The sequence below is a fragment of the Mesoplodon bidens genome, assembly GCF_964165515.1.
Source record: "Mesoplodon bidens genome assembly, chromosome: 7".
In the NCBI taxonomy this organism is placed as follows: Eukaryota; Metazoa; Chordata; class Mammalia; order Artiodactyla; family Ziphiidae; genus Mesoplodon; species Mesoplodon bidens.
This window is the reverse complement of record NC_138164.1, coordinates 12,304,935-12,321,917: the sequence shown is the minus strand read 5'-3', so window position 1 is coordinate 12,321,917 and position 16,983 is coordinate 12,304,935.

Sequence of the window (16,983 nt, the reverse complement as noted above, 5' to 3'; positions counted from 1 at the left end):
TGATGAAAAATTTGCTTTTCAATTGAACTTAATATCTTCCTATTATGACGAATGTCATAAAACATTACAGATAAATAGCTAGATGTAGACGTTTTCCTTTTTTTTCCTGTAATGTCAAGTATAATTCTCGTGACTGATTGAAAACACTTCAAGGGAATATTTTGTTTTGCCCCCTATTATTACTAGCGAGACATCATCATTCCCTGAGCATCAGCTGAGGCCTTGGTTTGAAATCCTTAAAGGTAGGCAGAGCTCTCTATTCTAGTCTTTTCCCTTCATTTGATTAGGGTGCTGTTGAACCCGTAAGTTAAGGCTTCCTTTACAGCATTTGATTTCAGAGGATCCCTTTCTTCGTAGGTGTGACCACAGGGTTGGGGCTGCCTGAACACATTCTGATCAGTAACAATAATTACGGTACATCTTGGTGATCTTTTAAAAAAATTTGGAGAAATGTCTATACAGAGAAATTTTTTCTACTATCTTATTATTTTAAATATTAAAGGCAGTTAGCATGATATAATGTGGCAGTTCTCAATCTTTTTGATCTCAGGACCACTTTATACTCTTAAAAAATATTGACCTTATGGAGGAACTTAAGTTCATGTGGATTATTATAGCTATCAATATTTACTTTATTAGAAATTAAAATGAGAAAATTTATGAGAAATGAGAAAAGTAATAAGAACATTAATTCATTTAAAAATAATGGTAAACCCATTACAGGTTTTTATGAAAAATTCCTATATTTTCCACAATAAAAGTATTTATTTAGAAGAGTGTTTTATAGTTTTCAAATCTCTAAGACCTGGCATAATAGAAGATAACTGAATCCTAATATCTACTTCTGTGTGCAGTCTGGTATGGTACATTGTTTTGGTTGAAATAGATGAGGAAAATCTAGCCTCACACAGACATATATTTATAAAAGGGAAAATAATAGCTTTTTCAGATAATTTTAGATATTCTTTTTGATAATACACTGAAATTTGACAAGTGGTAACTTTTAAAAAACATAGCTGCAGTGTGGAATCTGAAGCCATATCAATGAAATTTTTATACTTTGTCACAGTCAAATGCACCAATCCATTTAATACTTTAAATGTGTAAAGAATGGAATATTTTTCCCATCCCTTGCATGATTTTGTAATACCCTGTATTGATCATTCGGAAAATATTGGTTTACTGAATTATTCAGGTCTTCAAATGTTAATACATTTCCTTATATAATATCAAAAAAATCACATTGGTTAATGTCAACAGCCAATCTCATCAGAAAAGTCTCATGGTGGTATATACAAATTTCCAAAGCATTTAATTTTTGCTTAAAGGCTCACACTTTATCATTGGCAACAAATACAGTTGTTTTCCTTCAAATACAGGCTCACTTTTTTCATTTTTGAGAAAACATCTGCCAAATACAGAAATCTGAATAGCATCGCCTTACCAGTCATTCTTTCAAGTTCAAATAATCCTCCACTTGGGGGTAAAAAAAAGTGGCTAGTTTAGCACCCAACGCCAGCAATTGCACAAGTACTTTTCCTTCAGACACAACTGGAGTACTTTTGTATGTGGCAGAGGTGCTTTATGCATATTTCCCATTTTGTCACAGAGTTGTTAAAAGATGTATACTCAAGGGTTGAGATTTAATAAAATTTTTAATTTTTACTACTTCATCAAGGGCATTCTGAAGTGAAACTGGCAGTGTTTGTATTGCAAGTGAGTGGCAGTGAAGAAAGCAGTGACTCAGTGAACTTTAGTGTCATTACCTTGATTTAGGCTAAGATGCCAGCAGCTTTGCCCTCCATTGCTTTTTTGCACCATTAGTGCAAATGTTAACATAGTGAAAAGGCAAATGATGTTCTAGTAGTTTTAAGTTTTACTCCCTGGATGCTTAGTAGTGAAAATAGTTTTGACTCCCTGGACACTATGAAAGGGGCTTGGAGACCCCCAGAGGCTTGCAGACCGCACTTGCGGAATTGTTGACGTAGTGAAAAGGGCCTGGACTTAGATGATCTGGGCTCAATTCCACCTCTTCTCCTTACTTGCTGTGCAACCTTGAGCAGATTACTCCCTCAGTTTCCATTTTCTAATCTGTAAATCGGGGTAAATAATACTTATCCTAACAGCTGTTGGAAGAATTGGTAAGTGAGAAATCATCAAATATGTAACTGGTGTCTCTCAAAAGTTTTTTTTTTTTTCATTGTAGGATTTGAGTACTTAAAGCAGGAAAGGTGAAAAATGATTAATAAATTTAGAATATGTAAAATATCTCTTACCAATACAGCCATAGTTCATGTTTTATAATGGTTTTGTGTGTCTAAACCCTAGGTTCTTAGGGTGTGTGATATTGTGTGTATGTTCATTTTTAAAGAACTGGTTGCTGACCTCTATAATAATATACTTGTTTAACCTAATTGTTCTTCTAAATGGAAAGAAAGAAGGAAGGGAGGGAGGGAGGGAGAGAGGGAGGAAGGGAGACAAAAAACTAGTGCAGTTTTAGAGAAACCTGTATACTGTGCTGTTTTGATGCCACTGTTATAAGGGGGTGGAGTGTGGTGGTAGTAGATGTTCCAGAAGTTTCAGTAATCATGTGGAATTAGTGGTTTTCATCTTGCCCCCTTCTATAATGCAATGTGCTACTACTACTTGAGTTTATCTTCCATTTAAAGCTAGATCTTGGCAGTTTTGAAACATCTTTATTCTCTTAAAATATATGACTGCTTTCATTCTTTTTAATTAATGGGAGAAAGAGTTATATTGTAATTTTAATGAGAGTTTGTGTTTTCCTAAAAATGCACTGATCACCACGTCTACAGCCCTAAAGAGCATGAGTGATTTTCATATTCAAATCATGATAGTACTTTAAGACGACCTTTTCTGGAGAACCCAAACCCAGACATCATGGCCTGAAGTCCAGTGTGTGGCAGGGTTTCTGGATTTCTCTCTGCCTTCCCTCCTATCCATAGGAAGAGGACCATACATAGGGCCAGGGAAGCAGGACCACACCATATTTGAGTTCTTTCCACTCTGTTCTATTAGCAGGTTGTCTAACCTAGAATAAGTCCTTACTTTATCTGAGCCTCTGTTTTCTCATCTTACACTGAGCAAGTCTGTGAAATGGATTACACAGGAGCCTAGAGGCAGCTTACCTCTTGCTTGCTGGCCAGTCTCAGGGAGGCTCTATCCTTTCCCCACCTCGTATGTTGCTCCAAATAAGAGTATAATTTTAGTATCACTCACTGAAGGACGTTTCTTTTTCTCCTATTCTTCGGAATATTTATTTTCTTATTTTGATAGCTTCCTCTAGTTCAGTGTCACCTATAGTCTGATGAAGTGTTATTTGCATTTTTATTTTGTCCTGATCTCGCTGCCACTTTACGAGAAACTTGGGGGTTTTTCTGGAAGAAGATCTGACATTCCTGGTTCAGAGGAGACTTGCTGAGCATCAGCTGAGGGGAGGCTGACAGATCTTATCTCCATCCCAGCTCATGTCCCGAGTGATGGCCGATTCTGAAAGGTTTATGAAACTTAGAGAACTTACAGTGATTGAGTGCCCACAGCATGAGCTAGCTGGATCGATTATTTAGCAAGCAAATGCACTATCAGAAAAACTGGTCCAGCCACAAGAAGAAGTCCCAGAGAACTTGGAAGCTTTCATGCAATCCAATATTTATAAACTAACAGCTCAAGGACAAAACTGTTCCTATGCTATGCCACCTACTGAAAGTAGAAGGCTCAGATATTCTTGACTGTCACTTTTTTTTCTTTTAGAAATTGTGCTCTTTGGGATACATTCTAACCTGCTATAGCAGTCAGTGACATTTAGCTGCAATACATATAAAGCCTAATGTTTGCTTCGGGGAGGGGAGGGGAATGGGTATCTGCATTCTAGGAGGAGTGTGTAGGGAAGGTTCTGGGTCTTCAGACATGAGTTATGATGGATTAACTTACATTTCCAACTTCCTTCCTCCTATCTCTTCAGAGAAGTTCTGAGCAGGAATCTTTCTGCCTTGGACCAGAATAGCTTAGCAGCAGCGACTAAAGAGTTGATTGAGGGGCTTCCCTGGTGGCACAATGGTTGAGAGTCCGCCTGCCGATGCAGGGGACACGGGTTCGTGCCCCGGTCCAGGAGGATCCCACATGCCGCGGAGCGGCTGGGCCTGTGAGCCATGGCCGCTGAGCCTGCGCGTCCGGAGCCTGTGCTCCACAACAGGAGAGGCTGCAGCAGTGAGAGGCCTGCGTACCACAAAAAAAAAAAAAAAAAAAAAAAAAATTGATTGATTTATTGGTCAACTGATTCCCACCTTTGTTTCAGAAAACAAAGACTTGGAGGAGTCGAGTGTCTGAAATGGTTTGAGGAAAAAAATAAAACATAGGCCTTAGGGAAGGGAGGCTAGGGATCAAGCTCATTTACAGTACTTGTTCCTAGGGCCTGTGATTTTTTTTTTTTTTTTCATTTAAAATGTCTTTTTGATTTAGCCCTTGCTCTGTCCCCGCTGTAGCCAGGTCATTTTGCCACACGTGTGGATGTCTAAAACCCCGCGAGAATTGCCTCCTTGTGCTCCCCCATCTGCCACGCACGTGGCTACCCATCCGGTTTTCCAAAAACACTAAGCTCCTCGCAGCATGTGTCTGCCTAAGAGCCTGCGATGACTTTACGGTTACTGCTGTACAGAGATTAAATTCTGCTTCGTGTCTGAGATGTTCATGATTTATCCAGCCAACCTTATTTCCCTCTACTGCCTGCCACGAACCTGCTTCTCCAGGAGGGTTTAGCCTCCTCCCCGTCTTCCTCACCTGGCACCCAGGTCCTGCCTCAACCTTTGCTTCTATGTCCGTCATCTGAAAAGCACCTGGTCCTCCTCTCTGTCTCACTGGATCCTGCTCCCCTTCTCCAGCTCACCCTTTTCATTTCCTGCAACGACTAGTTACTGTTCCCTTGGCCTACCTCTTCCTGCAGTCATGGTTTTCCCTTGTACCCCACCTGACCGCTGCATTTCCACTTAGAGGACGAGTATGCTCCAGGGCCCTCTCTGTACAGTGCAGGGTGCCACATTTTGGGAGGGCTCCACCATGAGTGTGAAAGGAGTAGCTACAGTTTATTAGTACGAACTATAGGGTTAGGTGCTGCTCCCTTTCACACTACCCCTAATCTTCACAAGCACCCCAAGAGCTAAGTGGTTCTCCCCTTTTTTAATAGATGAGGCAACTGAAGCTAGTGGTGATGATGATGTTCCCAGTGGAGTAGCCAGAATTCAAGGCAAGGTCTGTCTTCCACCAAAGCCTGTCTTTATCACTCCACTGTGGAAAGGACACCCCCACTGTGTTTTGTTTTTTGTTTTTTGTTTTTTGTTTTTACCCTACACGGGCCTCTCACTGTTGTGGCCTCTCCCGTAGCGGAGCACAGGCTCCAGACGCACAGGCTCAGCGGCCATGGCTCACGGGCCCAGCCGCTCCGCAGCATGTGGGATCTTCCCGGACCGGGGCACGAACCCGTGTCCCCTGCATCGGCAGGCGGACTCTCAACCACTGCACCACCAGGGAAGCCCCTCACCCCACTGTTTTTAAAAGTGTTTACAATCAAATAGCGAAGACAAATACATGAATATCACTTTTCTACCTTTCCCCCTTACTAAACTGCAGTTACTTACACTGGACTAAGGGGCAGAACTTTGCGTGTCATTTAAGGTGGTTGACCCTGGGAGTGGTTTGGATGCAGCTGAACATAAAAAAGATGAATTCAGCAACTGAGTTACACTGAGTTGTGTAGAGTAGAAATGGGAGAGTTAGGAGGCAGAGAGACTAGTGGAAGCTGCTGTAATATCCCACAGGAAGCTCCAATTTGGTTAAGTGACAGAATGGGGGGAAAATGGTATAGTTAAGATAGAATTTACAGATGTTGGCATGTAAGTTAATATGCAACATATAGGAGAGGGAGGAGCTTAAAAAAAAAGACAGTTTTGCAAACTTATGGTCACCAAAAGGGAAAGGGGGAGGAATAAATTAGGAGGTTGGGACTAACATATACACACTACTCTACATAAAATAGATAACCAACAAGGACCTACTGTATAGCACAGGGAACTATACTCAATATTTTGTAATAACCTGTAAGGGAAAAGAATCTGGCTAAATCACTGTGCTATACACCTGAAACTAACCCGATATTGTAAATCAACTATGCCTCAATTTTAAGGAAAAGAAAAAAGGGACTTCCCTGGCAGTCTAGCGGTTAAGACTTCCACTGCAGGGGAATCGCTAGTCAGGGAACTAAGATCCCGCATGCCATGCGGTGCGGCCAAAAAGTAAAATAAATTAAAAATGTAAAAAGTAAAAAAGAAAAAAAAAGCACACATAAAAAAAGACTGTTTCGTGGACCTAAGAGATTGGTATTGCCCTTAACAGAAGTCGGGAATCGTGGAGGAGAGATAGACTTTGAGGGGAGAATTAGTTTAACTTGGCCATGTTGAGTTTTAGGCAGCAGTATATCAGCTTGGGGATGTCCACCAAGAAGCTGCAGATACCGCCCCGGAACTGAATTGAGTTGAGTCATACATGTGAGTTGTCCCAGCTGGATTAAGGACAGGAGCCTTGTGTTCATAAATTCTAAGAGTTGAAAGTACTGAGTCCGCCAGCTGATGGATGGATAAACAAAATGTGCATATCCGTACAATGGAATGTTCTTTAGCCACAAAAAGAAATGAAGTACTGACTCACGCTACAACATGATGGACTTGAAAACATTACACTAAGTGAAGAAACCAGTTACAAAGGACCATATATTGTATGATTCATTTATCTGAAATGTCTAGAGTAAGTAAGTCCACAGAGACTGAAAGTCGATTACCGGTTGTCAGAGGCTGGGGAGAGGGGACATTGCTAAGGGTATGGAGTGGTTAAAATATTCTGGAATTTTTTGTGGTGATGAAAATGTTCTGGGATTAGGTAGTGGTGATAGTTATACAACAATGCAAATATACTAAAAACCATTGAACTGTACCCTTTAAAGGGGTGAATTTTATGGCATGTGAATTATACCTTTTAAAAAATGGAAGAGAAAAGGTCCCCGGGGATCACCTACTCTGGCCCCACACCGAGGGATTCAATGCTTTCACCCATCCTCTACTTACACTGGAGATGCTTAAACATCTCCTGTCATGGGGAACTTACTCTCTCACACAGCAACTCATTCCATGTTTTTGGACCTCCAACTGGTGTATGTGGCAAAGTGGATACAGAACACGGACTTTGGACGTCAGACAGTCTTGGCTTTGCCACTTACTAACTTGCATGACATTGGGCAAGTTAGTTAACTTCACTAAGGCTCAATTTCATCATCTGCAAAATGGGGAAAATAATAGTACCTGCCTCACAGGGTTGCACGGAGGAAATGAAACAATGCATGTAAAGTGCGGAGTCAGCACTCCCTAAATAGTAACACTTAGTTTTTTGTTATTTATCGCCTGCTCATTCAACAGCACCGAATACCTAGTAAGGGCCCAATTACTACACTTAATGATTTGGTGGTCCAATAGCCCCAACAGTCTAGAGCACCAAGTTGAGGAACACAGGACAATGACATTATGGGAACAAGCTGTGAAGATGGTTTTCTGTTGGTTTTGTTTCTTAAGAATCTTGATAGGCTCTACTGATGCGTTTACTGTCAATGAGGTCAACTTGCCAACAGTTTTGTTTTCCCCTTCAAGAGGCATCTGCACAGTGCGGCAAGGGATCCGAGGTGCTTTGGGATCTCGACAGCGGTATGGTGACCAGGCAAGATGCCAGGGAGCTTGCATTTAATTCTCCCCCAAAGATCCAATAACACTAAGAGGGTTGACAGTAGTTATTTAGCATAAGGCAGCTGACCCAAACCTTCCTAATATCCCAAACGCTCTTTGGTAATTAAAAGACATACACACAGATAGTTGGTAAAGTGTGTGAAAGCAACAAGGAGTTGTTTCCTAGATTCTTGTCCTAATTATCCTTGTTTTGGCGAAGGTTAGACAAGTGCTCTGAAATGATGGGGCACCAAATCCTAGACAGGAGGCCATTTATGCAGGTTCCGTCATCTAGAATATTTGGTAACCTTTTACAAGCCATTTGTCATATTACGTGTCTAGTGCAATCCTGGTGTTAGCTGAAGATGTCTGGGTAATCTCCTGTATTGCTTTATAAAATACTGTAATAAACCCAGTAGTAGCTGCCTTCAATAGCTTTGCACCACTCCCACCTCTCATTCCCTCTGCTTCCTACTCCCCACCCTCTACCTCATTCCCCCCTGCTGGGTAGCTGGAACAGCAGCCAGTGTTACTTTCAGAGGAATAAAAGAACTTAAATCTCCCTGCCTGCTGTTTTTTTTTTTAAGGTTCCTTTCTTTTTTTTTTAATTTTACTGGAGTATGTTGATTTACAAGGTTGTGTTAGTTTCAGGTGTACGGCAAAGGGAATCAGTTATACATATACATATATCCACTCTTTTTTTAGATTCTTTCCTCATACAGGTCATTACAGAGTATTGAGTAGAGTTCCCTGTGCTATACAGTAGGACCTTATTAGTTGTCTATTTTATATGTAGTAGTGTCCTCGCCTGCTTCTTTAAGTGGTTTGTTTGTTTCCAGATGTCAGGAGTGTGAAGTATTGCCCCTAATCAATGTTTTAACCTTCTTGTTGATATTTACTTCAACTGTGTTGAATATACTCTATTAAACTGAACTCCATGGACGGGAGAGTAAATCTGAATTTCTCTGTGTTCTCTGGAGACATCATAATACTTCCTATTATCGGAGGTTATTGTTTTGCTAGGATGTTAATGAGCAGTTTCCCTGCTGGAGTTATCGTTGCTTCTTCCTTCCTTCAGCCCCCAAACAGTTTTGAATTAACATGGAAACCAAGCTTAATTTCTTGAATCATCTCCTCTGGTTTTGAATCTCTTTCTCCGTTTCATGCCACTGTAGATAATTTGACGCTCCCATCTGTCCCTCTGACCCTGCTACTGAAAATGTGATTAAACCCTCCACTCTGTTGCTTTTCATTTACTTCTCAATTATTTCTGATCATGTGTGCTGTATTTTCTTTATTTGGATCCCAGGTATAATTAGGGAAGAGAGCTGAACAAAAGAGGCTGGTTTTTCTTTCTTTCTCCTTGGTGGTGAGTGAAAAATGCTGTCCAGCACGTCCGGTGGGATACCAACTGGTATGTGTCTTTTGTAACAGCCTAGGGATGTACGCAGATCCAGATGTGTGATGGCAGCTTGTTTACCTTACTTGGTGCTTAACGAGATGTTCAGATATTGTTACTTTGAAGCACTGCTTCCATTTTTATTATCTAACATTTATTAAATGTCAACCATATGGTCAGTTAAACACAAAGAATAGCATAGTTCTGTCTGGATTAAGAACCTAGAGTACATGGGAGTTTAGTTTTAGCCCTAATGACCAAAAAAAAAGGTATAGTGGACAATGCATATCATCCTAGGGGATGTTTTCCAAATATGTTCTATTAAATTAATAAACATTAGACCCTGCCCCTGGGGGAGATATATATAAAACAAGGCACAAAATAAGGGACAGAAATAAAATACACTGGGAACTTACTTTAAAAGTAAGATTTAACTTTTGCTCTTATTTCAAGTGATAGGTTGAATTTTCCAGCTATTTTGGTTTCACCTCGTTTTTCATTCCACAAAGACCGTTTTGATCTTTTCATTTGGCCCAGGGCAAAATTGGTGGCTTGGCTCGGTTAACAAGGAGAAAGCCTGGAAGTTTAAGGAGCAGAAGTCTGGACTGTAGCTCACCTAACCAAGAAGTGGCATAGCTTTGTCAGTTACACTCTCTATACCACAGGTTCTATATGTATTACATGAGGAGGGCAGAGTTAAAATAGAACCATAATAGAAGGGGAATTTTCTGGTTTAAAATCAGAAAATACAACTTGGGGGCTCATGATTTACTACTAAACAGGTTACTTTCCTAACTTTGAAATGAAGATAACACAACATTGTCACAAGGGCTGAGATGAGGAACCCATGTGATGGTGGCCATGAAAACACTTTGTAAACTGTGAAGTGCTGTACAAACGTTAATTGTTATGAGATGGACTAGGCACCTACCTGATGACAGAATTGAAGAGTATTTATCCCGAGAACTCTTACTATCCATTTGCATATGTTTACCTGTAAGAAATGTATCCAAACGTATTTACTCCTGCATTCAGATTTATTTTGCTTTTAATGAGGAAGGTGCCGGGGCAGCAGTGTTGCGAAGAGGACTGGAATCAATGGGGTTGACTCTCTGGACCTCACAGGGGTGAGGGACCATGTGTGTCCCCCACCTCTGGGACAGGGCCTGGTGCCTAGTAGTAGCCACTAAGCAGCTGTTCACCAAACCCAGCTAAAGACTGAAAACACATCCTCAGCAGTAACTTCTTTTATTTAATAACCTCTCTCACGCCTGCCCCCAACTACCGCTTTATCCAACTACTCCATAAACCAGATCCCTAGAGCCCTATGGAAAAGTAAAAATCTTGTCCTTGGGAGTTGGGACAGGGAAGCCTTGCTTCCTGTTTTGGTTATTAAATGTCTTTCTGTGTAGGCAATTTTGCTTGGATCTACTTGTTTCTTCTTGTTGTGGTGGTTTTCTTTTTTTCAATTTACTTTCTTTATTCTTCTTTCCCCACCAAATTTTTAAGTCAATCATAATCACCTCTACAGTGCGCCTAATTAATTAGCATTTGAAAAGCAGTGCATCCATCAGACTGGGGGAAGGGTGACTTGGGGTCATTTTGTATGCTGAAGAACAAGGTATTATTGTGTGTGCCAAGCTTCAGCCAAGTGCTTGAAAATGCGTGAAGAAAACCATCCGTCCACTAGCAGGAGCTACAGTCTGATTCGGAGCCTCAAAAGCAGTAGATATATTGAGATACTTTTTCCTTTTACTCCACTCACTGTTTCCATTCCTGCATCTGTATGCATGTGTGTGTGTTATAAGAAGTCATTTAAAAAACAAGCACGACGTTCATCTATTCAGATTGGCCTTATTTTGGAACTATCTTCCTTTCATGTAAATAGATTCCCTTTTTTGAACAAGGCTGTTAATGCTGTTTACCTAGTAACACTTGAGTGTGTCAATAATATCACTTTTGTCAAGAGAGCATTTAAGTAATTACTGCATTTTCTAGTATTAAGCGTCTTCACTGCATTTAAAGGAAAGTGCCCATGCATCTAAAGAGAAAGGCCCAAATACATACGGCATGTTTTTACTTTCAACAATAAGTATTACATGTCTTCAAAGATTGAAATTTCCTTTTAGCCTTGGGCCAAGGAGACAGGCTAAGAACCCAAGAATTTAGAGATGGAAGGTAGCTCATTCAACCTCCTAATCCAATGTTGGATACCTTCTGCGGCAATCCTAGCAGATGGCCATCCATCTGCTTGTATACTTCCAATGCTGGGGAGCTCATTATTGCCTGAGGCAACTCATAAATTCTTTCTTATTTGAGCTAAAATCAGCCTGTAACTTCTGTCCATTGGTCCTGGTTATGGAGCAACGTAGGAAAGCTCTTAAGTATTTGAAGACAGCTGCAACATCTTCCTGTAGTCTTTTCCAAATTAAGATAACTAGAGCCTTTTAAATTAAGGCTTTTGCTTGGATCTACTTGTTTCTTCTTGTTTCTTCTTGTTGTGGTGGGTTTCTTTTTTCAATTTACTTTCTTTATTCTTCTTTCCCCACCAAATTTTTAAGTCAATCATAATCACCTCTACAGTGTGCCTAATTAATTAGCATTTGAAAAGCTAATTAATTAGCTTTTAATTTGAAAAGCAAAATGCTGCTTTTAATTTGGAAGAACAAGAATGGAAATTATTGTTATACCATGCAATACCCAATACAATACTTTTGTTGCAATTGCAGCTAGCAGGTAGACATCTCTCCTAGTATTTCAAACTTGGGCAGAGCCCACTCTGTAGTACAGTTCCTGAATGTAACCCATGCCTCGTTTAGCTAGGAGCCATGAGAAATCTGTCCCGGGTGAATAGAAATCCTGCTATCTTCTTCCTGTTGCTCTTTGGAATTCCTTGAGACGGCACAAGCTCCTAAAAAATGCTTTGAGATAAAATTTAAAGGTTTTCCTTTAGACGGGAAAATTAAATGCACCAGAATGCAAACTTTTTGAAAGTAGGAACCCTGTGCAATTTTTCTTTCTGTCTCCTATGGTGTGCCTCATACCCTACCTGGCAGATAGAAGCTGCTGGATGAATTGTTGTTCTACTGAGCTGAAAAAGAGGTCAACATTATGTTGAAATATATATGTATTGGGGAGGTATATATATGTAATGTATGTGAAATACATATGTATTCATATATATAGAGAGAGAGACATATATACACATACATATGCACACACATATTTTTTCTTACCTTTATAATATCCCAAAGTCATTTTATAATAATTCATAGGAAGACTTAATACCACTATTCAGACAAAATTGTTCTCTGGATAAACTGTAAATTCCAAACACGTGGGGTAATGTGAAAAGTGTCATCTTACTTTTACATCCCGAGGTGGTTGCCTGAAGAAAGCAGACCCTTTTCTATGAACTCTCCATTGCTCACGTGACTCTGCTTTGCTCCCAGGTAGAATATCGCCATCCTATGCCTCATCTTCCTGCCTCTTCCTCCTGTTCAATTGTATCGTTTCTTCAGCTGCTCTTGGTACTGGAGCCTGAGAAGGAAAACAATGAGAGGCTGAGCAAAAATGCGGCTTCTTTAGTCCTTGCTTAACATTTTACCCAATTTGACTTAAATGAGTTTAACCCCTTCTCACAATGACTTTTTTTTTTTTTTTTTTTGCGGTACATGGGCCTCTCACTGCTGTGGCCTCTCCCGTTGCGGAGCACAGGCTCCGGACGCACAGGCTCAGCGGCCATGGCTCACGGGCCCAGCCGCTCCACGGCATGTGGGATCTTCCCGGACCGGGGCACGAACCCGTGTCCCCTGCATCGGCAGGCGGACTCCCAACCACTGCGCCACCAGGGAAGCCCCTGGAACTAAGTTTTGATTGACAAGTGGCACTGCCTTTCAGGAGTAAAGAAAGTGGACAGCGAGCAGTGATCACTCAGAAGAACTCCGGGGTTAGTAGCAGAAGGAAGAGAGAGCACGGTGGATGGGGGACAACCAGGATGGGGCTGGAGGGCAGGCTTCTCTGGCACTGCTGCCCACCATCTGACTGCTAGTGGGCCCCTTGCTTCTAGGGTCAGAGGCCTTAAGGAAGGGAAAGAAAGTCAGAATCATCCTGGCAGGAAGGGGAGAAACTGGGGTCCTCGTTAGGCCACAGCTGAGGCTCCCTCCAGACCCGTCGGCAATCCCTCTGATCTCACCGACAGCTCCTTCCCCCCCCCCGCCCCCACAGGTTATCTGGAGGCAAAGGAATAAGATGAAGCGTTTCACGTAGATGGTATTTTCTTTCCAAACACTTAAGCCTCTGTGGTCTCGCTGATCTTGCATCTTTCCGGGACAAAGGGCCCAGGACGCAGGCTTGGCCTTTCAGAGTTTGAAGTAACTTCAGAGGTTATTCAGTCTGCTTCCCTCACATCTAGGGATGCGAACACTGAAGGGGAGAGATGTGAAGTAGCTTGCCCGGGGTCCCAGGGATGCCCCTCACTCCTCCAGTCTGCTTGCCCCATGCTGCTGTTTGTCCTCTTTGCAAATGAGGCCCCGTGTGAGGAAACAGAGCTGGAATTAGATAGTCCTGTGGAGCCTATTCACCCCAGGGTGTGGCTGCCTTAAGGGGATCTTACACTTTAGTGGGCTCCCTTATCTGTGAAGTGAGGTTAGTGTCACCTTCACACCTCCCTTGCAAAGTTGACGTGAAGGTTACTGGAAACGACACTTGTGTGAATGCTGTCGTCCTAGCACCCAGTAGGGGTACGTGGTGTTTTCCCTAGTGAGCTTTCACCAAGCCCATTGCGTGGAGGTGGGCATGGAAAGCCAGCACTCTTGTGACCCACGTTCCTCCCTGCAGCCTGGGTGGCAGAGAAGTGGGAAGAGCAGGGTGGTTAGCTCTCCCTGGGGAACGCAGTGTCATCGAATATTCTCTAGTCCAGATGTCAGCCTTTCATGCCCAAGACCAAACCAAGGACGTCTGGGAACAAACACTTCACTGAGAATTTGACTAGGTCGTGGGTAGGCAGAGAGTTGCGTGAGGCGGCCCAAGACGTTGACGATGGGAGGGCTCTGTGATCAGTTCGTTGTTTGCCCCAGACCGAAACCGTGCGGGTGGGAAAGGAGGAACGCACGTCTGAGGAGGGAGGTCACGTATCCTTGGATCGCCCTCCTCGAGATCCCCGATTCCGCAGCTCCTCCTGAGCACAGCTGTGATATAGTAAAATGAGACACGACTGCGTGTCAGAAAGCTTGGTTGCCCTCCTGGTGCTGCCCCTCGGTGCGTTGTTCACGTGGAGCCCTGGGCTCCTGGGCTGGTCCCTTGGTCTCTCCGAGCCTCGGGGTTCTCATCCGTGACATGAGGATGACGGCTCCTCCAAAGATGTTTGTATTCATAAAACAGTGCCCTGGAACTACTAAATACAAGCCTTCTCTCTCCAGCCTCCTCGAACAATTTAGTCTTTTCTCTCCCTGAGACCTCGCGCTCTCCATCCTCGCCACCACTGAGGCCACGGTCTCCAGTAACCAGCTCGCTCGTCCCTCGAGCTGTTCCCGAAAGCCCCACCAGGAGGCGTTCTTTGCCCGCCGAAGCAGGCCGGGCTCGAACTCCTCGGTGCCGGGGTGGGCGCCCCTTTGCGCAGGGCGGTGCAGGATGCGGGCTGCGCCCGGGTCCCCCAGAGGTCGATCAAACGCAGCGCCCGCACCTCGTCCCGCGGCCGTTCTGTCGCGCGCGCCCCTCGCGCCCCTGCCCGGAGCCGCGTCCCCGGCCCCGCGCCTCCCGCTCGGCCTCGGTCCCCACCCCGGGGCGGCGGCAAGTTTGCCCCCGGCCGCTCGGCCCCGCCACCGCTGCGCTCCTCCAGCACCCGGGCCCCGGGCGCGCCGGGAGAGGCGGCGGGCAGGCAGGCGGCCCGGCGCGCGGGCCCCGAAGGGGCGCCCCCGCGGCTGGCGTGCGCGGGCCGTCGCAGTTCCCGCGCTGCCCGCCGGGCGGCGCCCCGCGCCTCGACCGCGCTCCTCCCGCGCTGCCGGCTCCACGCTCGCTCGCAGCCGGACACAGACTGCCTTCAGCTGCCAGCGGATCGCGCTGGAGCCGCCGCGGCTGCTGCGGAAGAGGAAAAAAAAGGGAAACAACAGCCCGGCGGTCAGCGGAGCAGCGCCCAGCCCCAGCTCAGCCCCCGGAGTGCGGAGCCGCCCAGGTAAGGGCAGGGCCCGCCGCGGCGCCCCAGGCCCGCACCTGCGCTGCCCCTGCGCCCCCCACGTCCCATCCGCGCGGAGCTCCGTGCGCGCCCGGATCCCCTACTTCTGACGTCTCTGCTTCTCCTGCCCTCCGGGGCCCCGCACCCTTCCCCTGCCCCCGCACCCACCCCCCTTCCCTGCGCCCTTCCCTCCCTCTCCCTCCTTCAGCCAGCCTGTCCCCTGCACTCTGGTTCCTGCGTCTCCCGATCAGGCTCCGAACCCCCATCACTCTGCGCCCGTAGTTCCTCCAGTCTCCATCCCCATCTCCCTCCCTCCGCATCCCTTCTCCGGGCTCGCCGTCCTCCCGCTCTGGTCCTCCCCCTGCCCCTGTACAACTCCCAGCTCTGCCTCTGCCCCCTGCAGGGATGACGGCCCCTTCCCCACCCTGGCGCTTCTCCCCACACCTCGTCACCCTCCGCTTCTTCGGTCGCCTCGGTCCCTGGCTCCAGTGCCCCATCCCAGCCCGGAGCCCACGAAGCCCCCTCCCCCTTTCCTCACTGCCATCTGCCTCGACTGCCCCCGGCCCCTTCCGTGGACTCCTGTCGCCACCTCCCCACCCTACACGCCGTCTCGTTTCGGGGGGAATAGCGTCCTATGAGAAATGACCCTCTTTCCCTGGACTAATGAGGCGCCTACCCATCCCACCCTAGTTCACCCGAGTGGGAAGTGAGGGAGAAACTCTAGAGACCTGCATTTGGGCGTATGATGCAGGAGGGGGCTGGCGAGGAGAGGGGGAGGGGAGCTGCCTGAGATTCTCCCCAGTGAGGACTGGCAGAGCGGTGAGAGGCTCAGACCTGGCCAGGGTTGGTGCCCAGCTTGCGACAGCTGGGACAGGGGTTTCGGGGCTGCGAGAGCACCTGTGTCTCTGTCTCTGCCTCCCTTGAGCTGAGGAAAGTGAGAGGGGAGGAGTTGGAGCCCGGGGAGAGTCGGCCTTTGGGCTGGGGAGGTCGCGGCAGGGTAGGACCTGGGCCCTCTGGGCCACCGGCCTGGCAGTGGTGGGGCAATGCGGCCGAGCTTCCCTCCCGCCGGACCTCTGGCTGCACAGCTCTTGGCATCTCTACTTTATGCTGCCATCTTCCTCCTGGTGCTGTTGTCTGGTGATGCCACAAGGTGCCACCTCCCTGCCTCCCTCCAGTGGCTCTCCTGGGCATGTCTCCCAAGGGCCTGGGTTGTCTGGAAAGAGGAGGGGCCCTCTGGGCTTGGCTGGGCCCCTGTGCCAGGCAGTGGGTGCCAGTCAAGACCAGACCGAGAGGTCCCAGGACTGGCCGAGAGCCCGGAGCCCTGCCAGGAACGAAGAGAACTACCTTCACCTAAGCTCCCTGAGTGACAGGGATGCTTCCAGGAGCACCTGCCAATGGCAGGCGTGGTATCCCCTGGGATAGAGGATGCCTGGGTTAGCTGTGGGCACCTGAGAGAGAAATCTGGTCCTGTTTGCTCCCTGAGTGTCTGTGCTCATGGGATGGGGCGAGGGCCGGGGAGAGGTCGGTTGTGCTCCGGTCCCACCCGGAAAGGAAGCCCCGGGAACTCCGCTGACCATCATCAGGCTCGTATTTGCTGAAGCTGCAGCTCATGCCTCATCATTAATCAGGTTTAT